The following is a 24,387-nucleotide window of genomic DNA, read 5'->3' as shown; positions in this document are numbered from 1 at the left end:
AGCCCCCCAGCAGAAGACACTGCACGATCACTAGAAACCAGGAAATCATTTTAGGCACGAGCCCACTGAATGTTTGGAACAGAGAGCACAGAAGAGCTCCCTAGGCCATGGCATCTTTGGAAACAAACCCATTGGCCTACCCTTGCGGGTGCCTCCCGTGTCTTTTCCAACTCTCCTTTTCACCCGGTGGGCTTTGCAAAACCATTGCTGTGACTCGGATTCGAACCGAGGTTGCTGCGGCCACAACGCAGAGTACTAACCACTATACGATCACAGCTGCCCATGTGATTGCCTTTCCTCCTCGGGCCATTTGTCCCTCCTGCCTCCTGCCCTCCTGCCTTCTGCCCTCCTGCGGAGCAGCCAGAGCTGTCAGGTGACGGCAGGCTAGCAGGGAGAAGTCAGAAAATGCGAGTCTGTGTCCTTGCAGAGCAGCACCCGAACAGCGCAAGCCCTCATGTGCCTCCCTGGGAGAGGGGAGGCAAACTCACGCTCTAGATTCACCTTTTCAGAAGTCTCAGTTCTTGGGGATGGCAAAGAACTGGACTGAAGGAAGTTACGGGGCATGTCCAGGGGCTGGCGATGAGGAAAGGACAACTCTGCAAAGAGCGGCCCCGCGTAGCCAGCTGGACAGAGGGTGGTGTAGGGGGGAAGGCAGGTGCATAGCACAGGGGATACGAACTGCTCCATGCCCAGCCCTGGCTCTTTCTGCTCAAGTGTCCCCTCCACCACGCACCCTGGGGTGCAGTGTGAGCCTGTGGGCGCACCTCCACAAAGAGCGACGGTCCTTTCCCCACTTGCTCTGCTCCTGCTGCTGGGAGAGGTCCTGGCGAGAGGTTGCAGCTGCAGGAGTGCTGCGCTGGGTGGCGGAGGTGGCTCAGCAGAAGGGAGCTGCTCCTCGCCTGAGCTACGTTGCAGCCATGCCCGGCCCTGGCCGCCATGCACCTCGCTGACCCTGCCCTTCCCTGGCTGACCGGGCTCCAGAGCTTGGCCTCAGACCCGTCTCAGCACTTTGGACTTGGCTGGCAACCACTGCTCTGTGCCTGGCCCTCGTTCCTGACACTCAACCAGCTCTCCCTTCTTGCTCGGGTGCTGAGGGCCTGTGCCCTGCCAGGGAGGTCCCTGCCTCACTGGCCTTGCTATGTCCCTCGCAGCCTGCTTGCCTGCCCTCGGAAAGCAGCCCGCTCCCACTGCTGGCTGCCACCTGCAGCAAGAGCGTGCTCACGCTTCGCACTGTGCTGCAAGGACAGCCGGAAGGGGCATCGGTCCCCTGGCGAGAGGCAATCCAGACTTCCCCCAGCCCCACCCATGCACCAGGACAGGAGTGTTGCAGTCTGGTGGGTATAGGTGAGTGGTGCAAGGAGCTGGATTTTGGCTCCGGTTTCTTGGAGAGGTGGGTTTGAAGCCCGTGCTGTCGGGCTTTGTTGTCTCAGGCTGCTGTGATTTGTGCCCAGCTGTGATTTTCTGCTCAGGGACTTTCCACGGCAGCGGGTCCCTGCCGGCAAGCCCACGTGTGCCGCCAAAAGGAGGCCGTCCCTGGGTGGGCTCGAACCACCAGCCTCTCGGTTAACAGCCGAGCGCGCTCGCCCATTGCGCCACAGAGACCCCCCCCGACCAAGGGCTGTCTCAGTGATGCGCCCGTCTGTGCCATGACACACCTCGGTGCTGAGGGACTGGCAATGCCCCTGATCTTGGGCCATGTCCTTGGAGGGCACGTGCACGCACCACGCGGTGGAGGCGGCTTGAGGAGAGGCCTTTTCTCAGTCTCTTCCAGCATCGCTTTCCCACACGCTGTGCGTCAAGAGAGAGCTGGTGGGTGCAGCTCTCTCCCGTGCCCGCCCGCCTGCTCTGCTCCTGGTGCTGGAGGCAGGACAGTAGCCACGCACACAGCACTGCTGACCTGGCTGAGGTGGACTCAGGGCAAGGGATTTGCTCCGCTCCCTCTGGCCACCCCTGCCCAGAGCAAGGTGTAGCAGTGGTGCCAGCAGCTGGAGGCTCCTCTCCTGGATGGGCCCTGAGCACCTGGGGTCCACTGCCCATAGGTGCTGAGTGGTGTCTAGGCTTCCTGTGAGCCCCAGCACCATCGGACCCTGTCAGCGCCCTCCGGACCGTTTCTCAGAGACTTCCGGAATAAGAAGAGCTTGGCGCAGGGGTTGCTTCAGAGCAGGCATTTGAGTGAGGCACACGGTGGTTTCCTCTCTGCGTGGGCATCGACTGACCCTGGCAGAGGACAGACTCCCCTCCCAGGGAGCCAGCTGCTCTATGAGCGCAGCAATGTGTGAGCCCTCTTGGCTTGACATGGAAAGACGGGCAGTTTTGTCCCGCAGAGGCACACTTCTGAGAGCTGCAGCTGAATTTAATGCAGGAGGGTGTTTTTGCCAAGCTGTTAGGAGCTATGAAGCTGGACTGGTTGTGTCCTCCTGGCAGCGTGTCGTGACTAGAGCCGGGGCCATCTCAGCAGCACAAAAGGGCATTAGACCGTGCAGAAAGGGCCCCCAGGGCCCCCTTGCCTCAACCACGCTGCCAATAGCACACGGCGCAAACCTGTGTCCAGCGGTGACCAGCCTCCCCGCCGACCGCCACCTTGCACTCCCTGGGCCTTCCCGCTGCAGGGTGCCTGCTGCCCAGAGGCTCTGGTTGAGGGCCTCGTTCTCAGAAAGAAGGAGGAATGCCTGCAGAGTTGCCTGGGAAGGCTCGGGCTGCCACGGCAATTTGTCTTCCTGACCGGCTGTGGGGGGCTGTGGTTGGAGGGGTTGGTCCCCTGCAGGGCAGGGCTGGTGCCCACCAGTGGGTGCACAGGCAGGCTGGGCCTCTCCTCCCTGGTGGTCTAGTGGTCAGGATTCGGCACTCTCACTGCCGCGGCCTGGGTTCGATTCCCAGCCAGGGAAAGGCTTAGGGTTAGGCTTAGGCTTAGGGCTAACCCTATTGCCACAGCAAGTGAGGCCTTTCACCTGGGGGGCAGCGTGGAAGGAAGGGGACCCTATCAGACGCACAGGAGCTCTGAGCAGGCACGAGGAACAGGGCGTTTCCTCTGTTGCAACAACAGCCATCCTGGGCTTGCCTGTGCAGCCAGCTCCAGGGCAGCCCTGTCTTCTGCCAAATCCCCTTGCAGAATACCCTTTCCTTAGGGCTCCTGGGAGGCGCTGGGTGACAGAGAAAAGGTCTCTGGGTCTGCGGGACGTGACTCACCTGCCGCAGGAGCTGCCTTGTCTTTCAGTCCTAAGATCCCTGCACTACCCAGTCCCACAGAGGCAGGAGCAGGCGACTCTGCAGTGAAGCTTTGCTCTGCACATGCCAATGAGAGACCCTTCCCATGCTTCCTGGTGCAGACGGGGCCAGAAGGCCCAGGGAGGAGCTGAAATGGGCTCCTGGGCCCATGGGCAGGGTGTGTGGAGCATTGCTGGTCAGGGCCACTGAGGCCCTCAGGGCCCTGACAGCACCCAGGTGTCGCGTCCTGCTGCTACGCCACAGGGGACTCGCAATAACAACCAGTGCTTAGGCCCTGCTGATAGTCACAGCCTGAGCCAGCCCTTGGTTCTGTTACGTCCTGGACAACTCCGGTCACTTTGAAAAAAGCCCTGGAAACAAGCCCACCTGCCCCCCACACTCAGCCATGGCACAGGTGTTCCTCAGTGCAGCGAGATGTTGGTGCACAAGGGGTGGCGCTTAACGCTCCCAGACCCGATTTTGCATTCGCACGGCCTTTGGCACGGTTTGGAGACGGTCCTGGCGGACTCTTGGACAGTGCCCGGGGGGAAAGGAAGTAGCCGTTGCTGAGAGCACAGCTCACCGAGGCAGCACACAGGTGCAGCAGTTTGAGCCAAAGGAGGCTGTGACCTCTCGCAAGCTCTAACAGGCTCCAGCGAGCTCTGTCAGCCATTCCTGAGCACAGGGCGCTTGGAGCTCTAGTTCCACCTAGAGTCGTGATGAGGGAAGGTCAAGCAGCCGTCCAGCAGGTGCCAGCGAGAGACCTGTACCACAAGCGCTGGGCCCAGTACAAGAAAGACATGGCCATGCCGGAGCGAGTCCAGCAAAAGGCCTCCGAGAGGCTTGAGGGATTGAAGCATCCGTCACACGAGCAGAGGCTGAGAGAGCTGGGATTGTTTAGGCGGGAGACGCAAAGGCCCAGAGGGGCTCTTGTCAGTGTGTCTAAATACGTGATGGGGGGAGTAAAGAAGACGGAGCCAGACTCCAGAGCCCAGGCAGACTCCAGACTCCAGAACCCAGAGAGGCTGTGGTATACCTAACCAGCACCAGCCCTTGCTTTGCCGAGGCTCCTCTTTATTCCTTCCTTCCTTTATCCCTTCCTTCCTTCCTTCAGGGCAGAGCTCAGCACAGCCCCTGCGGCCAGCAATGGCAGCGCAGCGTCCCCATCTGGGGCCACCACACTGGTGAGCTCCCCCTCCCCGCCCCCGCCATGGCTCTCGCTGCGCCACGGCGTGGGGTGGGGGCAGCACCCCAAAACAGCCAGCGCAGCTGCCCTTGGCTGAGGTGGGCAAAGCCTGGCAGGGTCTGGGGGAGGGTGTCGCGGGAGGCCTGGCAGCCTCTTGGTGACGCGGGCGGGGGTCACAGTGGGACATGCCGCATCACAGCCACAGCTCCCCTCCCGCCACGGGGCCCCTCCCTGCACTTCCCTGCGAGGCCTGGGCAAGCCCAGCTTTCGGGTGCTGCTCTCGCCACCGCTCTTCTCTGGAGGAGCTGCTTTGCAGCGCAACGAGAGGGCGAAGGCAGGCCACGCAACACTGCTGGAGCCTGCCTGGGGAAGTGCAAAGGAGGAGGAGGAGAAGTTTCCTCCTCACCCTCCTGCTACAGGGCCTCATTGAGCGTGAGGGGGCGCAAAGATGGAGAACCTGTGGCCAGACGTGTTCCCAACGCTCAGGAATCTCAGCCGCTGCGGTAAGGCTTGCAGGAGGTATTTCCTGACTGCTGTAGAGCATATCAGCTAGGAGAAGAGCTATGGAAAGGCTGGGCTCTGTGGGGCAGGGCTGGACAGGGCTAGTGGGTGCCACGAGAGACCAGTCTGCACGTCCCTTGGTGGCCCAGCGGTGAGTTTGGCAGCCGGGACTCCTGCAGGGGAGACACCTGGGGCTGCCCTGAGCCTGGGCGACTCCTGTGGGCACGGCACCGTCCTCTCACTGGCGTGGAAAGCTAGTCCCCGTTTCCCTAGCGGGCGGGTATGCCTTTCAGGCATGCCCACCTGAAAGGACAGGAGCCTCGCTTAGAAGTGGGCAGAGGTGTCCTCGCAGCTCAGCTCTGCAGCTCCCGCCACGTGGAGCGCCTTGCGTGTTCGGAATTGGGGTGGCGGTATGTTTCGTCTCACCTGCACCGGTCACCTCCTTGGTGAGCAGGGTGCTGAATGGTTGTGCGCTTGCTGACTTGGATTTTTCCCTTGCTTTCCAGAGATTGTTACCATTTGGGACAGCGTCTCTGAATACATTCTAGAGCACTTGGCAGAGAACAAGGTGGGTCTTGTGGCTCGGTCCTCCCCTCCTGAAACGCTGACGGTTTGCCTTGTCCTGACACCCCTGTGCCACGGCGTGCCGTTGCTTCCCTCCCCTGAAAAGAGAAAGAGCACCCCCGCAGGACACTGTCCTGGACAAATGTGCCACAGAGCAGCTTCTCTGGCACCGGCGGTAACAACGGAAGTCCCGATAAAGCAGAAGAGAGTGCTGGGCACTTTCTGGGCCTTCTCCCTTCTCCAGTGCCAGCATGGAAAAACCAAAGCCTGGCCCCTGTTCCAGGGTTGGTCCCTGCCGTTGGAAACCCCTCCGAGTGTAGGTAGGGGAGGAATGTTGGCTCTGCTGTTGCTTTCCCAAAGAGATTTGGGGGGCGAGCAGAGGAGCAAGAGGGAAGAAAGGTCTGGAGTGTGTGCTTTCCCTAGTGCCCCATCTTGCCCTTTGCATGCTAGGGGTGGGCAGGGCCCAGGGCAGCATCCCCACGCTCGGGCAAGCCCTCGGTCCATTTTTCGTCTCCAGGCTGCTTATGCTTGTTCCTTCTCTCCCGCTGCTGCTCTCAGGGTGTCAAGGTATTAGGAGTGGGGATATTCTATGTCCTTAAACACTACGAGTGCTCCGTGAACGGTGAGCTTTCGATTGTTCGGAGACCCATGTTCCGTATATCGGAGGTTGTTGCCAAGGAATACCAGGCCAGGTGCGCTCAAGAAGATGTTCCTGGTAAGAAGACACGTTAAAACCTTTGCCTGCCCTTGCGCCGAGCTTGAGGCGCATGCAAACTGCTCTGAAGACATGACTGAATGCCTCCGGCTGGCCTGAGAACAACTTCAGCTTGTTCATGCTGCAGAGGCCAGCCAGGAGCAACTGCTCAGAAAGGCTCCCTGGGTGTCCTTTCCTGGTAATATGCCTTCAGCCGGGTGCGTGGGAGGGATAGGACGCTAGCCCCGTGTGTGCCCACATGCCTTTTACAACGGTGCAGTGCTGCATACAGGAGACCGTGATGGCGTTCTTTCGGGCCATCTCAAAAAGACAGGCCGTGGACTTTGTCTTCAAGGCCATTGGCATTCTCTCCGTACGAGACCAGGAAGTGACCATGAGATTTTACGATGACTTCCTCCTCACCGTGGATGGTACTGGAAAGCTGCTAGAAGCTCTGCTCGGGGTAAGTCGAGCACTTCCCCGTGCTACGCCTACTTCTTCTGGACACCTGTCAAAGGACGACTGAACTGATCTCTGTTGGCCTGCCAGGAACTTCCCGGCCAGCGGGGCAGCCACGGTCTCCAGCCACGCCAACTCTCTCTAGCGTCCTTCTCTCGTACGCAGTGGTCTGGGCGACAGAGGCGAACGTAGGACGAGCTGCCCCGCGTTAGGCCAAGGCTCTGGCTGGCCCAGCATCCCACTCTCTGTGCTAGAAATGATAATGGCGAGGCTTTTACGGGCTCAAAAGTAGGCAGTTTCTGGGGAAAGAGTCTACGACGCAGGCAGGTATCTGTGGCGCTTCCCCTCGCAGAAAGCCATGGTTGAGTGCTGGGCCGTCTGCACTGACCAGCCCTTCCTAGTGTCCCTGGCGTCCCACTGCCATGAACGGCTCTTTTCTGCCCCAGGCCTGCATTCACGCTCTGCTTGGGATGGTCACCCTGTCCCAGCCTGTCTCCTCATCCCAGCCCAATGCCCTTCCCCAGCTCTCTCGTGTGGCACTCCCGGTTCTTACCCACTGGGCAAAGGCAAAGCAAGGGCTGGGTCTCTCTCGCTCCTCTTCCATGCTATGGATGCAACCACCCAAATCCTTGGAGAGCCTGTGAGCTAACACCAGGTCCGAGCCAGGTGTTCTCTTTCCAGGAGGGCTCATAGCAAGCCAACCGGCAAAACCCGGCCCGCAGAGACCCTGGCTAATCGAATGCCTTCTCCTGTGCCTGACTTCTCCACTAACAGAGAAGGAGCGTCCTCGTTGACTGTCTTGACTCTTGCCCTTGCGAAACACCCGGCAGTGAGGTCCCTCATTCTCAGCTCTGAGCTGTGCATCTTCTGCTTTCCTAGTTGAGGGCTAGCATTTGGAGAGGAAACTTTGTTTCAGGGTGTCCCGGTGGCAGCATCTGCCCTGAGCACAAGAAAGATTTGCTGCCTTTAGGAGCAAGGCAGTCATGTCGCCGGAACGCTCTCACGTACCTCTGTCTCTGTTTCAGGCCCCAGGGACGAGACCCCTGGTGGTTTCAGGAAGAGGAAGTGTGGCTTTTCGCATGGGTCCCGGCAGTGTCTTCGTGTTGCCACAGTACGTTTGTGGAGTAGGTCTCAGCTCCTGCTTGGTGAATAGGAGGAGGGGAGGCGAGATGGTCTCCAGGGGCAGCAAGGAGGCCTGGAGTACACTTTCTCCGCGTTAGGATAGGGAAGCCCTGGCCCAGACTGGTGGGGCCTCTCGTGTGCGCACACGCCGCGGAGGTCTGGCCTGTGCCTCTCCGGTTCCTCAGAATGAGAGTTCTCAAGGATGTTGCGTACTCTGCTTTGGAAAGCTATGGCCTTGGCAGGCCTTCTCAAAGCTCTCTGGCAACGGACTGTGAATGCGAGCGGCAAAGGGAGCGTGGTGCCTTTTCTGCAGCCTGGCGTCTTCTCCTTTCCAGATTTGATTTGACGCTTCCGGCTGAAAAACAAGAGGCGGAATCTCCCTCCCAGGGATCCCTGAAGTGCACTGAAGAAGAAGGGCAGATGGACAGAACAGGTCATGTCACAGCTGACTTGTGAGAGAGAAGGGAGTGTGCATGCGTGCGTGTGTTCATGCGTGTGTTCCCTTTGTCCTCAGCAGTAGGTGGTTGGAGCCCTGGTCAAGATGCGGTGCCTGGGAGAGTAGACTGCCTCTTTGTGCCTCTATTTACCCCTCGCAGCAAATCTCAAGTGACTCTGGATGGCAGGAGGTCTCAGGGTGGCCCAACAGCAACAAATGCAGCTGGTGCCGCTGAAGGGCAGTTTTGCCCCGGGGCGCTGCGCCCTGGTGGATAGCGCAAGCTCCTCTTTCACTTTAGCACTTTAGGACGTTTGGCGGCGAGGTGTCTATGCTGGAGGGGAGGGGAGGGGGGGTCTACCTCTCTGACGGATCCCGGGCACGTGAATGTGGGGAGAAAGATTGCCTGGAGATGACTGTCAACAGGCTGCTAGCGTGTGCCAAGGACGTCCTAGGGAGCAAGACCTCTTGGAGAGCGTGGCTCCAAGGGGATCAGCCTGTTTGATCCGATGCTGGAGCACATCTGCCTGTCCCAAGTGCTCACAAAGACGCTTGCTGAAGAGCCTTCTCCTTTCCTACTTCCAGGGAGTGCTCCCGTTGCGTGCCTCCTCTCTCAAGAAAGGCCTGTGCCACCCGCGTTATCTGGCGCCGGCCGTAAAAAGCAGAAGGGGCGGAAGAGCAAAGGAAGCAAGTCGTCGGCCAGGTGAGGCTCTTGGAGAAAAGGGCTGAGGGTGCCCTTGTGCTCCTGGAGTTCTTTGAAGGGGTTGCTTCTTCCGTACACTCTGTCAGTGTGACATCTGAAGGGTGGCCAACAAGTCTTTGCATGACTTGGTCTTCCTAGATTGACGGCAAGCCTGTCGCAGGTTTCTGCGAGCCTCTGGTGTCAAGCTTCTCTCTGGTGCCTTTCTTGTTTCCAGGACGGAGACTGAGATGTCACCTGTGAAACCAGCCTCTTCCTCCAGAGGGTCTCGGAAGGCCGCCAAAGGCCGGGAGGCAAAGGACAGAGCGCGTAACAAGCAGACTGAGGGAAAAGGTAATGTCACAGCTGACTGGTGAGAGAGGTGTGTTTGTTTTCCTTTTGGCCTCCGCAGCACGGGGCTGGAGCCAAGCTGAAAAGGCGATGCCCGGCGGAGTAGGCTGCTTCTCTTGTGCCTCTGTTTACTCATCACAGCAGATCTCAGGGGACTCCTCCTGGAAGGGGCTCTCCGGGCAGTCCTGCAGCACCAACTGCAGCAGCTGCCACTGCTGAGGGGCACTTGGCCCTGGGACTCCATGCCCTGGTGTGTCTTGCAAGCTGCTCCTTAGTTGCAGGAGTCTGTCTGTGCAGCGGCATTTAGGAATTTAGGAAGATCCCTCCGCGCTCTGCGCGGGATCAAAATCCTGCCTTGAGCTGCCAGTGGCGGAGGGGGTCTACCTTTCCCAGGGAAGCAGCGCGCTGGAAAGTGGGGAGGAAGACCACGTGGAGATGAGTGGCGACAGGCTGTGAAGCTGTGCCAAAACGTGGCTTCCTTGTGGAGGCTGGTAATTGCAGGCCTTGTGCTGTGCATCTCCCTAAGCATGTCTTTGGGCTGGATGTGCCAGAAGAGCAAGTCTGTGCATGTGAGCGCCTTATAGATGTGCAGGAATCTGTTCCCCTTCTCGTGTGGCACTATGCCCTCCAGCCCGCAGCCGCCCCAAAGGAGAGGGTACCATGAGGTCACCAGCACCTCCCAGCCAAGCCCCGCTTTTTAAGCCTATGGGCTAGAGAAAGCAGGAGAACAGCCACAGTACTCCAGGGCAGAAGGGTGCCCTGCAGAAGTGAAGAGCTGGACAGGATTCTGTGTCAGCAAGGGCCTAAGACCTGCTCGGGAGCAGAGCTCCGAGGCAATCGGGCTCTTTGATCCAAAGCTGGAGCACAGCTGCCTGTCCTTCTTGTTCAAACGCTCACAGAGATGCTTGCTGAAGAGTCTCCGCCCTTCCTACTTCCAGGGAGTCCTCCTGCTGAGCACCTCCTTTCTCGAGAAAGGCTTTCTCCGCCCACGCTATCTGGGGCCAGCTCAAAGGGAGGGAAAGAATGGAAAACCCGGGCAAACAAGCCAGCTGCCAGGTGAGGCTCTTGGAGCAAAGCATGCCGGTGACCATGTGCTTTTGGCATTCTGGGAAGGAGTTGTTTCCGTCGCACACGCCGTCGGTATGAACTCTGAAAGGTTGTCAACTCGTGTCACAACGACCGATGTCGATGCAAGAGGTGTTGCAGCAGCTGAGAAGTTGCAGCAAAGCTGTTCTGCTTTGCTAGACATTTCAAGGGACCTCATTTGGTTGCAGCGTAGATGAGAGCACTTCCCAGAGGAACGTGAAAGTCAGACCATCCTCCCCCACCAACAGAGAGCGGTGTCCGTTTTCCCTGGTTTTTAGGTTGGATTCAATTCACTAGAAGCCTCCCCTTTTCCCATTTCACCCCAAAACAGAGTCTTTCTGACCACCTCACGGCCTTTAGTGCCCCTAGCAGGAGGTGGCTAGCGGGCTCTGCAGGCTCCGGGCGTGGCAAATGGCACTGGTTTTCTCCTCGTGCCATCCAGAGAGGGCCCACACCTGGGCATCCAGAGCTTTCCTTAGGGCCTGTAGGGCCTCATGTGAGTGCTACAGCTGGAGGCGTTCTTCCCTCACTCTTGACGGGATCACAAGGGCTCAAATACACCAAATGCTCCAGCAGCACTGTCTTGTGCTGCAGAGGCTGGCACGCCGCTGCTTGTGAGCACAAGATGGAGAACGGTCTCATCCGGGACTCCGATAACCTCACCCGGCTTGTGTGTTTTCAGCCTGCTGCAAACAGTTCGGGAGAGCTCCTCTGAGGTGGACGAGGACAGTAAGCAGCAAGAACCTCGTCAAGCCAGACCTCGGACTGCAATTCCTGTTTGCAGGCAGCCAAACAGGGCAGAACAGGTAAGCCGAGGAGCGGAGCCGTGGAGGTCTCCAAGTCCGAGTGGTACTGCTGCCCCCCAAAGAGCAGGCCAGGTGGCCATGGTCTTTCAAGCTTGCCTGCCCATGCCTGGCAGGGAGAAGCTGCTGCAAAAAGCCAAAGGGGAGGAGCAGCAATGTGCTGTGGTGGGGGCATGGCTGGGTCGCCCCCTCCCTTGAACTTGCAGGGAAGAAGGCCAACCACAGGCGGGGCTGTGTTTGCAAGAGTGTAGCCAGCCGAGTGAAGGACGCCACGAGTCCTCTCTCTTCAGCCCTTGGGAGACCTCACCTGGAGCCAGCCCTAGGTCCAGGGTGGGGCTCGACCATGCAAGAGAGGCCTGGAATGCTGGAGCAAATCCAGCGGAGGCTCCCAAGCTGGCCAGCGGGCTGGAGAACCTGGTGTCCAAGGGAGAGGTGGAGAGGACTGTGTTTGTTCAGCCCATAGAAGAGAAGGCTCAAGGGTCCATCGCCTTGCTGTCTGCAGCTACCCGGGGGAAAGGCTAGAGGTAACTTAGCCAGCTCTTCTCAGAGGCGCACAGTGACAGGGTGAGAGGCACAAGACGTAGAGTTGCAAAAAGGCAGATTCCGGCTAGCTGTTGGGAGGCGCGTTTCCACCATGAGGGTGGTCAAAGTTTGGAACAGGGCCCAGAGAGGCTGTGGGACTTCTACCCTTGGAGTTATTCAACCCTCAGGTGGACACAGCCCGGGCAGCCTGCTCTAACTGGCCCCGCTTGGAGCGGGGCCTTGGACGAGAGTTCTCCAGAGGTCCCCTCCAACCGACCCCGTTCAGTGGTTCCGTGCTGGGGTCTGACTGGTGGAACCCCACGGGAGCGTTTGATTTCACGGTTGCAGTGCTGAAAAACGGTCATTCCTTGCCCTCATTCACCCTGTCACGAGCGATGTCAGCAAGAGAGAATGGAGCCAGCAAGCAACGGTGGTGAATCCCGGCCAGGGTCCCTGCCTGCGGCAGTGCTTGGCATGGGGGTTTCTGAGGCCAGAGCAGAGCAAGTGTGCGGGAGGACGCACAGGCCCCGCAGTTGCTGGCTTCTCCAGGGCTGAGAGGTGAGAGCGCCTGAGGGAGGTCAGAAGCAGCCTCAAATTTGTCCTCTGGCCCCAGTGCAGGCTTGGCGGCATCAGGAAACGCTGCCCGAGGTTCAGCCACACTCACCAGTGCCGTGGCTTGGGAAAGAGGAGAGCGCTGCTGCCTTCCTGCCCCGAGCTGAGGAGAAGAAGAGGAAGCCAGAGAGGCTGCCGCGGCTGCGCAAAGAGTAAGTGCGCGCCAGGCCCAGCCCCGGCCTGGAAAACTGGAGTGGCAGCACCTGTCCAAGGTGTGAGGAAGCCCATCTTGGGAGCCATGGGGCTGGGTATGGCGTCCCCTGATTTCTCCTGGCATGGCAATGACCTGGGCTGGACCCTGGTGCCAGGCAGCCCCAAGCTGCATTGCCACTTGAAGGCTGTGGGTACCACCAGCGGGAGCGTGCGTGCAGGGGCTGGTCGAGGGGAGAGGCAGGAGGGCCTCAGCCAGAAGGGGAGAGGGAACTTTCCCTGCTCTTGCAGGCAGCTTTCTGTACGAGCAAGCCACACCCTGCAACTCTTGGAGACTTACCAAGCGCGTCGGGAAGAGTGGAAGCAGAGGGTAGAGCTGAATCGGCAGCGGAATTCCCAAGAGAAGCACTTCCTCTGGTAAATTTCTCCAGCTGGGGGTGCTGTTTCCCCTTCCCCTGCACTGGCCTTCCCTCCACACCCAGGAGCACCCAAGGGGAGGGGAGGGGAAGGGGGTCCGGTCTTTCCCTGGCACCCCTCGTGGGAGAGCAACAGGCTTTGCAGGCTGTGGCCTGGGAGCAGGCACCCTTCCAGCCCAGGGGCAGGGGTTGGGCACTCAGCGGTGGGCTTTCCCTGTGGGACCAGAAAGTTGTGGCTGCCGACGATGAAAGGATTCCTCCAGCGTTTTGGCTCTCCCTTTTCAAACCGCACGCTCCATCCTTGTCTCCCCAAGGCTCCACACCCGGACACCTTGCCCTGTGGGGATCGAGGCCGGCTTGGTGCAAAGTCCCATCCCCGCCTGACTCCTCCGCAGGCTGATTACCGGCACGTGGCACCTTGTCATGTCCTTGCCTTGGACACTAGGGCCCCTGTCCCGTTCCAGAAAGCATAGAGATGCCAGCAGAAGCAGACCCCAGAAGAACCGCCCTGCCCTAGGCCTGCAGCGTTTCCGTGCCCTTCTCCCTGTGCCTAAAACCAAACGGTTCCTTTTTAATGCCCTAGCACTGGGCAGCAGATGGCTCTGCGGGATCAAAGGGAGAGATACCAGGACTTGCTGGCTGCGCAGAAGACATGTGAACATTGCTGGAAAGTCTGGAAGCGTGGTCCTGAGCCATCTTGCTAGCTGCAGAAGCCTGCCTGGGCCTGAAGAGCGACCAATCCCAAGGCACTGCAGCTCCAGGGCCAAGTGGAGGCCTGTCAGCGTGGGAGCTCCCTCGGCTGCTGTCAGCGTTGTCTCCATTGCGGCCATGGAGCTCTTAGCAAAGGGGATGTTGAAATCCACCTACAAGGGCCAAAGGAAAAAAAAAGTGGCGTGTACTTGTTCACGGCTGGAGTAACCAGCCTGTGCCTCACAAAGGACAGTGCTGCAGGACAGATGAACAGAAGAGCTGTTAAACCCCCCATGTGCTCCTCCACAGTTTTTGTAGCGCCGTAACAGAATAACGCCCGTACACAGACCGCAGCATAGAGACACGCGTGCCACAGAGCAGGTGTGCAAGCAAACCACTGCCTCACTCATTCTAAGGACAGCGCGCGCGCACACACACGCGCCCCTTTCTTCCTTCATTACCCTCCCTAGGACACGCTCAGAGCTCACACCTCTCACTCCCCAAGACCCTCACACACAGCCAGGACTGCACCGCCAGAGTGCACATGCACCAGCCCAACACATCCCTGACACTGCACACGCATCCGCACACATGCTCACGCTCTCCACACGCACAGAGACACTGCACAGCGGACACACCCCTCACACAGCATGGTGGCCAGGACACACGTACACCTGATGGGCCCACAGCCCCAGGGGTGCTATAGGAGCTGGAGCCCTTCTCCGGATTGTATGGGGAAAGGCTAAGGGCAGAGGAGGAGCTGCTGTGGGGTAGAGCGGTGCGGCAACCTGGGAGTGCAGATGCCTGGCTTTTCTCTGCAGCTGCAGTGCTCTCCAGCCAGGCAAACCTGGGATGGGCCATGTTTGTCCCTGGGCCTCCGTCGGCCCTTGGCTGCTCCTTGTGGCGGCCCCCCCAGGGCTGTGCTCATGTCCTGGTGGGCGCACGGTGTCCCCACCACCCACCTCCTGCCTGCTGCCTGGAGGTGGACGTGCCTCATTTAGACCTTCCTCCTCTCTTGCCGCATGGCTGCGGTTGGTTTTTTTAGCGCTTTCTTGAATTAGGTTTTCAAAGCAGCACCTAGTAGCTTCTTGTAAACTACAGGCAGCTCACAGCTGCTTGACTGCCCTGTCAGCCTTTTTCAAATCCTGGGCTCCTTGAAGCCTGTCCATGCGCCTCCTCTGACCCGGGAACACAGCATCTCCCTGCCCTTCATCAAACACAGGAAGGGGCTTTGTGGATCCTCCCAGAGGAGCGGGTGATGGCCGTGTCCTTTCGGTCTGTTGCTGGGAGAAGCCTCTTCTTCGGTCGTCTTCCTTGTCCCAGTAACGCCTGATGCTCCAAACACTGCACTCTCCCTGCAAGTGCTGCCTCTTACTAAGCACCTGCTTCACTGGCAGACATTCGGCGTAGTAAAGAGGCAAAGGCTTTGGACCGCCTTGCTGCTGCAGGGACCAACAAATTGCCAAGGAGGTCCAGAAGCTGAGTACTCAGCCAGTACTGTTTTGCCCTGCCTGTGCGCTTAGTTGGCAGCTTTCCCTGGCCATGCAACTCGTGAAGTGGTGCTGACCCTGATTTCCAGAAAAGTGCTTGTCAGTTTAAAAGAGAAGAACTGGTTTTCAGTGGGGAGTTGGAAGGGCGACGTTCTGCTGCTTTGGGGGACTGCCCGCTGGCTTTTCTGGTGCGGTGACCCTTCTGTCTCGTCTCGCTCTGAGAGCTCCGTGAGGTCCCTCTTGACCCTCCCTGTGTGGAATAGCTACAAGATGCTGCTGCAGAGACTACTGGACTCTGACAGCCAGGCAGGGGTTAGGCCAGAGCCCAGATGCCCTCGGGAGCAGAGCACAAAGCCAGAAGCCCGTTGGCTCCCCCACGAGATGTGGTTTGGGACCAGTGTTCCCTGCTGCTGCTCTCCGTGTCCTTCTTGGCTGCCTTAGCCCCTCTCCAGCCTCCACTCCCATTGGCCCAGCATGGCTTTGGCTGCTCTGGGTCTGCCCTTACTCACGGTCCCTGTGGCAGTCGGGTGTCCTTCTTCTGCCTCCCCTCGCCCCCTCCCCCAGCTGTCTTCACTACAGGGGGCTTTCTGATGCACTCAATGGCCTCACAGGGCTGCCACAGCAGCGACCGCACTGTCCCAGCCCTGGGTCGCCTGTGGCCTCCCTTTTCCTGCCTCTAGCCAGCTAAACCCTGCCGAGGGGCACTTTGCCCTGGCACTCCGTGCCCTGGTGAATGTTGCAAGCCTGGCACGCAATGGCTGCTCCTTGCTGGACGAGACAAAGAGGAAAGCACTTGAGGTGCCCGGTTAATGCTGAAGAGCCATGGTGATCGCAGGCAACAATGGTTGCTCGTGGGCTCCAGTCCGCCTCTCCAAGCGTGCTCCAGTGGCGCAATGGGCCAGCGCGCAGTACTTATACAGCAGTGCTAAGCGGAGGGATGCTGAGGGTGTGCGTTCAAGCCTCACCTGGAGCATGGGCTTTTGATCATGCAGTGCCTCCTCTTCCCTTGGGCGGTGCAGCTTTCTAGCAGTGACATCTGTCTCAAGCCAGACATCCTGGGACCTGCCAATACAGACACCTTGGAACACCAGAAGCGCTCGGGGCCGTTCCAGGCTTGACCTGGGCTCTGCCCGCATAGCACTCGGTTTGGGGCCCCGGAGGCAGAGCTGGGCTCTCCTCCCTTCTCTTCCGCAGAGGATCCAGACCCCACTCAGGGCGCAGATGCTAACATTTTCCTTTGCTCTTCAGCATTTGCCCTCCAGGCGGACACTCTCCCAGCACCAGCTGCCCAGCCTCACTGTGGCAGAGCCTTCCTAGCCAGCCTTTCCCCCTGCAGCCAGGCCAGGAGGAAGCACTCCTGGCTCTCTACACGCGAGCACTGCGGTGGAGCTGCAGGCAAAAGCTGCTGCCTCACAGCGCCTCTCACTCTGCAGCAGGCAAGGGAGAAAGGCAGCTCTGCCTTTCCAGGGAGGGTTTCTTTCCCACAGCCAGCTTACAGCTTGGCCGGAACAGGACTTAAGACTTCCAGCAAGGTGGCATAACCTCAGAAAAGTCACACACTCCCCCTGAAGAAAAAAAAAAAGTGACTTCTTTCTCCCAGGGAAGAGCTACTTGTGTTGGGGGTCTCTATGGCGTGGGATGGCAGTTGCGGGTGGGCTGGGGCTGCAGGGCAGTTTGTGTGTGGAGCTGAGAGTGCCCTGACTGCAACACGGAGAGCAAGGGCAAGGGAAAGGAAAGGTGAAAAGCTGGGCACTTTCCAGGCAGAGTCTCTCAGTTCTCAAGCTTGGCCTGGAGAACGGAGACGCTTGACTGCTTTCCCAGAAGCAGGGGTAGCTGTCACGGCAGCCCCACAGCAGAAGACACTGCACGATCACTAGAAACCAGGAAATCATTTTAGGCACGAGCCCACTGAATGTTTGGAACAGAGAGCACAGAAGAGCTTCCTAGGCCATGGCATCTTTGGAAACAAACCCGTTGGCCTACCCTTGCGGGTGCCTCCCGTGTCTTTTCCAACTCTCCTTTTCACCCGGCGGGCTTTGCAAAACCATTGCTGTGACTCGGATTCGAACCGAGGTTGCTGCGGCCACAACGCAGAGTACTAACCACTATACGATCACAGCTGCCCATGTGATTGCCTTTCCTCCTCGGGCCATTTGTCCCTCCTGCCTCCTGCCCTCCTGCCTTCTGCCCTCCTGCGGAGCAGCCAGAGCTGTCAGGTGACGGCAGGCTAGCAGGGAGAAGTCAGAAAATGCGAGTCTGTGTCCTTGCAGAGCAGCACCCGAACAGCGCAAGCCCTCATGTGCCTCCCTGGGAGAGGGGAGGCAAACTCACGCTCTAGATTCACCTTTTCAGAAGTCTCAGTTCTTGGGGATGGCAAAGAACTGGACTGAAGGAAGTTACGGGGCATGTCCAGGGGCTGGCGATGAGGAAAGGACAACTCTGCAAAGAGCGGCCCCGCGTAGCCAGCTGGACAGAGGGTGGTGTAGGGGGGAAGGCAGGTGCATAGCACAGGGGATACGAACTGCTCCGTGCCCAGCCCTGGCTCTTTCTGCTCAAGTGTCCCCTCCACCACGCACCCTGGGGTGCAGTGTGAGCCTGTGGGCGCACCTCCACAAAGAGCGACGGTCCTTTCCCCACTTGCTCTGCTCCTGCTGCTGGGAGAGGTCCTGGCGAGAGGTTGCAGCTGCAGGAGTGCTGCGCTGGGTGGCGGAGGTGGCTCAGCAGAAGGGAGCTGCTCCTCGCCTGAGCTACGTTGCAGCCATGCCCGGCCCTGGCCGCCATGCACCTCGCTGACCCTGCCCTTCCCTGGCTGACCGGGCTCCAGAGCTTGGCCTCAGACCCGTCTCAGCACTTTGGACTTGGCTGGCAACCACTGCTCTGTGCCTGGCCCTCGTTCCTGACACTCAACCAGCTCTCCCTTCTTGCTCGGGTGCTGAGGGCCTGTGCCCTGCCAGGGAGGTCCCTGCCTCACTGGCCTTGCTATGTCCCTCGCAGCCTGCTTGCCTGCCCTCGGAAAGCAGCCCGCTCCCACTGCTGGCTGCCACCTGCAGCAAGAGCGTGCTCACGCTTCGCACTGTGCTGCAAGGACAGCCGGAAGGGGCATCGGTCCCCTGGCGAGAGGCAATCCAGACTTCCCCCAGCCCCACCCATGCACCAGGACAGGAGTGTTGCAGTCTGGTGGGTATAGGTGAGTGGTGCAAGGAGCTGGATTTTGGCTCCGGTTTCTTGGAGAGGTGGGTTTGAAGCCCGTGCTGTCGGGCTTTGTTGTCTCAGGCTGCTGTGATTTGTGCCCAGCTGTGATTTTCTGCTCAGGGACTTTCCACGGCAGCGGGTCCCTGCCGGCAAGCCCACGTGTGCCGCCAAAAGGAGGCCGTCCCTGGGTGGGCTCGAACCACCAGCCTCTCGGTTAACAGCCGAGCGCGCTCGCCCATTGCGCCACAGAGACCCCCCCCGACCAAGGGCTGTCTCAGTGATGCGCCCGTCTGTGCCATGACACACCTCGGTGCTGAGGGACTGGCAATGCCCCTGATCTTGGGCCATGTCCTTGGAGGGCACGTGCACGCACCACGCGGTGGAGGCGGCTTGAGGAGAGGCCTTTTCTCAGTCTCTTCCAGCATCGCTTTCCCACACGCTGTGCGTCAAGAGAGAGCTGGTGGGTGCAGCTCTCTCCCGTGCCCGCCCGCCTGCTCTGCTCCTGGTGCTGGAGGCAGGACAGTAGCCACGCACACAGCACTGCTGACCTGGCTGAGGTGGACTCAGGGCAAGGGATTTGCTCCGCTCCCTCTGGCCACCCCTGCCCAGAGCAAGGTGTAGCAGTGGTGCCAGCAGCTGGAGGCTCCTCTCCTGGATGGGCCCTGAGCACCTGGGGTCCACTGCCCATAGGTGCTGAGTGGTGTCTAGGCTTCCTGTGAGCCCCAGCACCATCGGACCCTGTCAGCGCCCTCCGGACCGTTTCTCAGAGACTTCCGGAATAAGAAGAGCTTGGCGCAGGGGTTGCTTCAGAGCAGGCATTTGAGTGAGGCACACGGTGGTTTCCTCTCTGCGTGGGCATCGACTGACCCTGGCAGAGGACAGACTCCCCTCCCAGGGAGCCAGCTGCTCTATGAGCGCAGCAATGTGTGAGCCCTCTTGGCTTGACATGGAAAGACGGGCAGTTTTGTCCCGCAGAGGCACACTTCTGAGAGCTGCAGCTGAATTTAATGCAGGAGGGTGTTTTTGCCAAGCTGTTAGGAGCTATGAAGCTGGACTGGTTGTGTCCTCCTGGCAGCGTGTCGTGACTAGAGCCGGGGCCATCTCAGCAGCACAAAAGGGCATTAGACCATGCAGAAAGGGCCCCCAGGGCCCCCTTGCCTCAACCACGCTGCCAATAGCACACGGCGCAAACCTGTGTCCAGCGGTGACCAGCCTCCCCGCCGACCGCCACCTTGCACTCCCTGGGCCTTCCCGCTGCAGGGTGCCTGCTGCCCAGAGGCTCTGGTTGAGGGCCTCGTTCTCAGAAAGAAGGAGGAATGCCTGCAGAGTTGCCTGGGAAGGCTCGGGCTGCCACGGCAATTTGTCTTCCTGACCAGCTGTGGGGGGCTGTGGTTGGAGGGGTTGGTCCCCTGCAGGGCAGGGCTGGTGCCCACCAGTGGGTGCACAGGCAGGCTGGGCCTCTCCTCCCTGGTGGTCTAGTGGTCAGGATTCGGCACTCTCACTGCCGCGGCCTGGGTTCGATTCCCAGCCAGGGAAAGGCTTAGGGTTAGGCTTAGGCTTAGGGCTAACCCTATTGCCACAGCAAGTGAGGCCTTTCACCTGGGGGGCAGCGTGGAAGGAAGGGGACCCTATCAGACGCACAGGAGCTCTGAGCAGGCACGAGGAACAGGGCGTTTCCTCTGTTGCAACAACAGCCATCCTGGGCTTGCCTGTGCAGCCAGCTCCAGGGCAGCCCTGTCTTCTGCCAAATCCCCTTGCAGAATACCCTTTCCTTAGGGCTCCTGGGAGGCGCTGGGTGACAGAGAAAAGGTCTCTGGGTCTGCGGGACGTGACTCACCTGCCGCAGGAGCTGCCTTGTCTTTCAGTCCTAAGATCCCTGCACTACCCAGTCCCACAGAGGCAGGAGCAGGCGACTCTGCAGTGAAGCTTTGCTCTGCACATGCCAATGAGAGACCCTTCCCATGCTTCCTGGTGCAGACGGGGCCAGAAGGCCCAGGGAGGAGCTGAAATGGGCTCCTGGGCCCATGGGCAGGGTGTGTGGAGCATTGCTGGTCAGGGCCACTGAGGCCCTCAGGGCCCTGACAGCACCCAGGTGTCGCGTCCTGCTGCTACGCCACAGGGGACTCGCAATAACAACCAGTGCTTAGGCCCTGCTGATAGTCACAGCCTGAGCCAGCCCTTGGTTCTGTTACGTCCTGGACAACTCCGGTCACTTTGAAAAAAGCCCTGGAAACAAGCCCACCTGCCCCCCACACTCAGCCATGGCACAGGTGTTCCTCAGTGCAGCGAGATGTTGGTGCACAAGGGGTGGCGCTTAACGCTCCCAGACCCGATTTTGCATTCGCACGGCCTTTGGCACGGTTTGGAGACGGTCCTGGCGGACTCTTGGACAGTGCCCGGGGGGAAAGGAAGTAGCCGTTGCTGAGAGCACAGCTCACCGAGGCAGCACACAGGTGCAGCAGTTTGAGCCAAAGGAGGCTGTGACCTCTCGCAAGCTCTAACAGGCTCCAGCGAGCTCTGTCAGCCATTCCTGAGCACAGGGCGCTTGGAGCTCTAGTTCCACCTAGAGTCGTGATGAGGGAAGGTCAAGCAGCCGTCCAGCAGGTGCCAGCGAGAGACCTGTACCACAAGCGCTGGGCCCAGTACAAGAAAGACATGGCCATGCCGGAGCGAGTCCAGCAAAAGGCCTCCGAGAGGCTTGAGGGATTGAAGCATCCGTCACACGAGCAGAGGCTGAGAGAGCTGGGATTGTTTAGGCGGGAGACGCAAAGGCCCAGAGGGGCTCTTGTCAGTGTGTCTAAATACGTGATGGGGGGAGTAAAGAAGACGGAGCCAGACTCCAGAGCCCAGGCAGACTCCAGACTCCAGAACCCAGAGAGGCTGTGGTATACCTAACCAGCACCAGCCCTTGCTTTGCCGAGGCTCCTCTTTATTCCTTCCTTCCTTTATCCCTTCCTTCCTTCCTTCAGGGCAGAGCTCAGCACAGCCCCTGCGGCCAGCAATGGCAGCGCAGCGTCCCCATCTGGGGCCACCACACTGGTGAGCTCCCCCTCCCCGCCCCCGCCATGGCTCTCGCTGCGCCACGGCGTGGGGTGGGGGCAGCACCCCAAAACAGCCAGCGCAGCTGCCCTTGGCTGAGGTGGGCAAAGCCTGGCAGGGTCTGGGGGAGGGTGTCGCGGGAGGCCTGGCAGCCTCTTGGTGACGCGGGCGGGGGTCACAGTGGGACATGCCGCATCACAGCCACAGCTCCCCTCCCGCCACGGGGCCCCTCCCTGCACTTCCCTGCGAGGCCTGGGCAAGCCCAGCTTTCGGGTGCTGCTCTCGCCACCGCTCTTCTCTGGAGGAGCTGCTTTGCAGCGCAACGAGAGGGCGAAGGCAGGCCACGCAACACTGCTGGAGCCTGCCTGGGGAAGTGCAAAGGAGGAGGAGGAGAAGTTTCCTCCTCCCCCTCCTGCTACAGGGCCTCATTGAGCGTGAGGGGGCGCAAAGATGGAGAACCTGTGGCCAGACGTGTTCCCAACGCTCAGGAATCTCAGCCGCTGCGGTAAGGCTTGCAGGAGGTATTTCCTGACTGCTGTAGAGCATATCAGCTAGGAGAAGAGCTATGGAAAGGCTGGGCTCTGTGGGGCAGGGCTGGACAGGGCTAGTGGGTGCCACGAGAGACCAGTCTGCACGTCCCTTGGTGGCCCAGCGGTGAGTTTGGCAGCCGGGACTCCTGCAGGGGAGACACCTGGGGCTGCCCTGAGCCTGGGCGACTCCTGTGGGCACGGCACCGTCCTCTCACTGGCGTGGAAAGCTAGTCCCCGTTTCCCTAGCGGGCGGGTATGCCTTTCAGGCATGCCCACCTGAAAGGACAGGAGCCTCGCTTAGAAGTGGGCAGAGGTGTCCTCGCAGCTCAGCTCTGCAGCTCCCGCCACGTGGAGCGCCTTGCGTGTTTGGAATTGGGGTGGCGGTATGTTTCGTCTCACCTGCACCGGTCACCTCCTTGGTGAGCAGGGTGCTGAATGGTTGTGCGCTTGCTGACTTGGATTTTTCCCTTGCTTTCCAGAGATTGTTACCATTTGGGACAGCGTCTCTGAATACATTCTAGAGCACTTGGCAGAGAACAAGGTGGGTCTTGTGGCTCGGTCCTCCCCTCCTGAAACGCTGACGGTTTGCCTTGTCCTGACACCCCTGTGCCACGGCGTGCCGTTGCTTCCCTCCCCTGAAAAGAGAAAGAGCACCCCCGCAGGACACTGTCCTGGACAAATGTGCCACAGAGCAGCTTCTCTGGCACCAGCGGTAACAACGGAAGTCCCGATAAAGCAGAAGAGAGTGCTGGGCACTTTCTGGGCCTTCTCCCTTCTCCAGTGCCAGCATGGAAAAACCAAAGCCTGGCCCCTGTTCCAGGGTTGGTCCCTGCCGTTGGAAACCCCTCCGAGTGTAGGTAGGGGAGGAATGTTGGCTCTGCTGTTGCTTTCCCAAAGAGATTTGGGGGGCGAGCAGAGGAGCAAGAGGGAAGAAAGGTCTGGAGTGTGTGCTTTCCCTAGTGCCCCATCTTGCCCTTTGCATGCTAGGGGTGGGCAGGGCCCAGGGCAGCATCCCCACGCTCGGGCAAGCCCTCGGTCCGTTTTTCGTCTCCAGGCTGCTTATGCTTGTTCCTTCTCTCCCGCTGCTGCTCTCAGGGTGTCAAGGTATTAGGAGTGGGGATATTCTATGTCCTTAAACACTACGAGTGCTCCGTGAACGGTGAGCTTTCGATTGTTCGGAGACCCATGTTCCGTATATCGGAGGTTGTTGCCAAGGAATACCAGGCCAGGTGCGCTCAAGAAGATGTTCCTGGTAAGAAGACACGTTAAAACCTTTGCCTGCCCTTGCGCCGAGCTTGAGGCGCATGCAAACTGCTCTGAAGACATGACTGAATGCCTCCGGCTGGCCTGAGAACAACTTCAGCTTGTTCATGCTGCAGAGGCCAGCCAGGAGCAACTGCTCAGAAAGGCTCCCTGGGTGTCCTTTCCTGGTAATATGCCTTCAGCCGGGTGCGTGGGAGGGATAGGACGCTAGCCCCAAAAGCGGAGACATTTGCTGACTACGAGGCGGTGGGGGTGGGGGTGGGGGTCGGGGTGGGGGGTAGAAGAACCCTGTGGGCTGCTGTGCCGTCCTTGCACTTTGCTTCTTCCTTGCGTCTACTGACATGGCATAGGCTTAGCCAGAGGGCACTGGCTGCGGGCACAGTCACAATGGCCTGGCACCGCGCACTTTCTCATGGGACCTGCACCCGTCTGCCCTACTTGTCCTGCCCTCCGGTAATGTGGTCCTACCAAATGGTTAGTTTCCCTTTTTTATTCCTGCACTGGCAAAATCACTGCTGCCCCCTGAGCACCTCAGTTTGCAGGCTGCTCTGACTCTTCCCGGAAGGGACTCCATAAACTGCTCCTAGGCGCTGTAGCAGAGGATTCAAGAGCCTGCTCTGAGGCAGCGCTGTCTTGCCAGAAAGTGTTGTCACCTTGTGATTGGAGACCGCTGCCCTGCTGCAGAGGTGCCTTTGTTCCTCCTTTGCTGCTGTCTAGGTGACGTAAGAATCGTCCCTCTGAGGTACGAGGATCTATCCGTGTGTGCCCACATGCCTTTTACAACGGTGCAGTGCTGCATACAGGAGACCGTGATGGCGTTCTTTCGGGCCATCTCAAAAAGACAGGCCGTGGACTTTGTCTTCAAGGCCATTGGCATTCTCTCCGTACGAGACCAGGAAGTGACCATGAGATTTTACGATGACTTCCTCCTCACCGTGGATGGCACTGGAAAGCTGCTAGAAGCTCTGCTCGGGGTAAGTCGAGCACTTCCCCGTGCTACGCCTACTTCTTCTGGACAGCTGTCAAAGGACGACTGAACTGATCTCTGTTGGCCTGCCAGGAACTTCCCGGCCAGCGGGGCAGCCACGGTCTCCAGCCACGCCAACTCTCTCTAGCGTCCTTCTCTCGTACGCAGTGGTCTGGGCGACAGAGGCGAACGTAGGACGAGCTGCCCCGCGTTAGGCCAAGGCTCTGGCTGGCCCAGCATCCCACTCTCTATGCTAGAAATGATAATGGCGAGGCTTTTACGGGCTCAAAAGTAGGCAGTTTCTGGGGAAAGAGTCTACGACGCAGGCAGGTATCTGTGGCACTTCGCCTCGCAGAAAGCCATGGTTGAGTGCTGGGCCGTCTGCACTGACCAGCCCTTCCCAGTGTCCCTGGCGTCCCACTGCCATGAACGGC

General features: G+C 59.6%; 6 non-coding genes across 6 annotated transcripts; 2 read left to right on the top strand and 4 right to left on the bottom strand.

The window, feature by feature from the left end:
- Window positions 1–205: 205 nt before the first annotated feature.
- On the bottom strand, window positions 206–277 carry TRNAH-GUG (transfer RNA histidin (anticodon GUG)). The gene has a single exon. It is a non-coding gene; the product is annotated as a tRNA-His (tRNA).
- Window positions 278–1,528: 1,251 nt separating this feature from the next.
- Window positions 1,529–1,602, bottom strand: TRNAN-GUU (transfer RNA asparagine (anticodon GUU)). The gene has a single exon. It is a non-coding gene; the product is annotated as a tRNA-Asn (tRNA).
- Window positions 1,603–2,813: 1,211 nt separating this feature from the next.
- On the top strand, window positions 2,814–2,885 carry TRNAE-CUC (transfer RNA glutamic acid (anticodon CUC)). The gene has a single exon. It is a non-coding gene; the product is annotated as a tRNA-Glu (tRNA).
- A 14,125-nt stretch (window positions 2,886–17,010) lies between these two features.
- On the bottom strand, window positions 17,011–17,082 carry TRNAH-GUG (transfer RNA histidin (anticodon GUG)). The gene has a single exon. It is a non-coding gene; the product is annotated as a tRNA-His (tRNA).
- A 1,251-nt stretch (window positions 17,083–18,333) lies between these two features.
- TRNAN-GUU (transfer RNA asparagine (anticodon GUU)) lies at window positions 18,334–18,407 on the bottom strand. Its single transcript has one exon. It is a non-coding gene; the product is annotated as a tRNA-Asn (tRNA).
- Window positions 18,408–19,618: 1,211 nt separating this feature from the next.
- On the top strand, window positions 19,619–19,690 carry TRNAE-CUC (transfer RNA glutamic acid (anticodon CUC)). The gene has a single exon. It is a non-coding gene; the product is annotated as a tRNA-Glu (tRNA).
- The last annotated feature ends 4,697 nt before the right edge of the window (window positions 19,691–24,387 follow it).

The sequence above is a fragment of the Struthio camelus genome, chromosome 10, assembly GCF_040807025.1.
Source record: "Struthio camelus isolate bStrCam1 chromosome 10, bStrCam1.hap1, whole genome shotgun sequence".
In the NCBI taxonomy this organism is placed as follows: Eukaryota; Metazoa; Chordata; class Aves; order Struthioniformes; family Struthionidae; genus Struthio; species Struthio camelus.
Note: the sequence above shows the minus strand (reverse complement) of the source record. Positions and strands in the feature narration are given on the sequence as shown.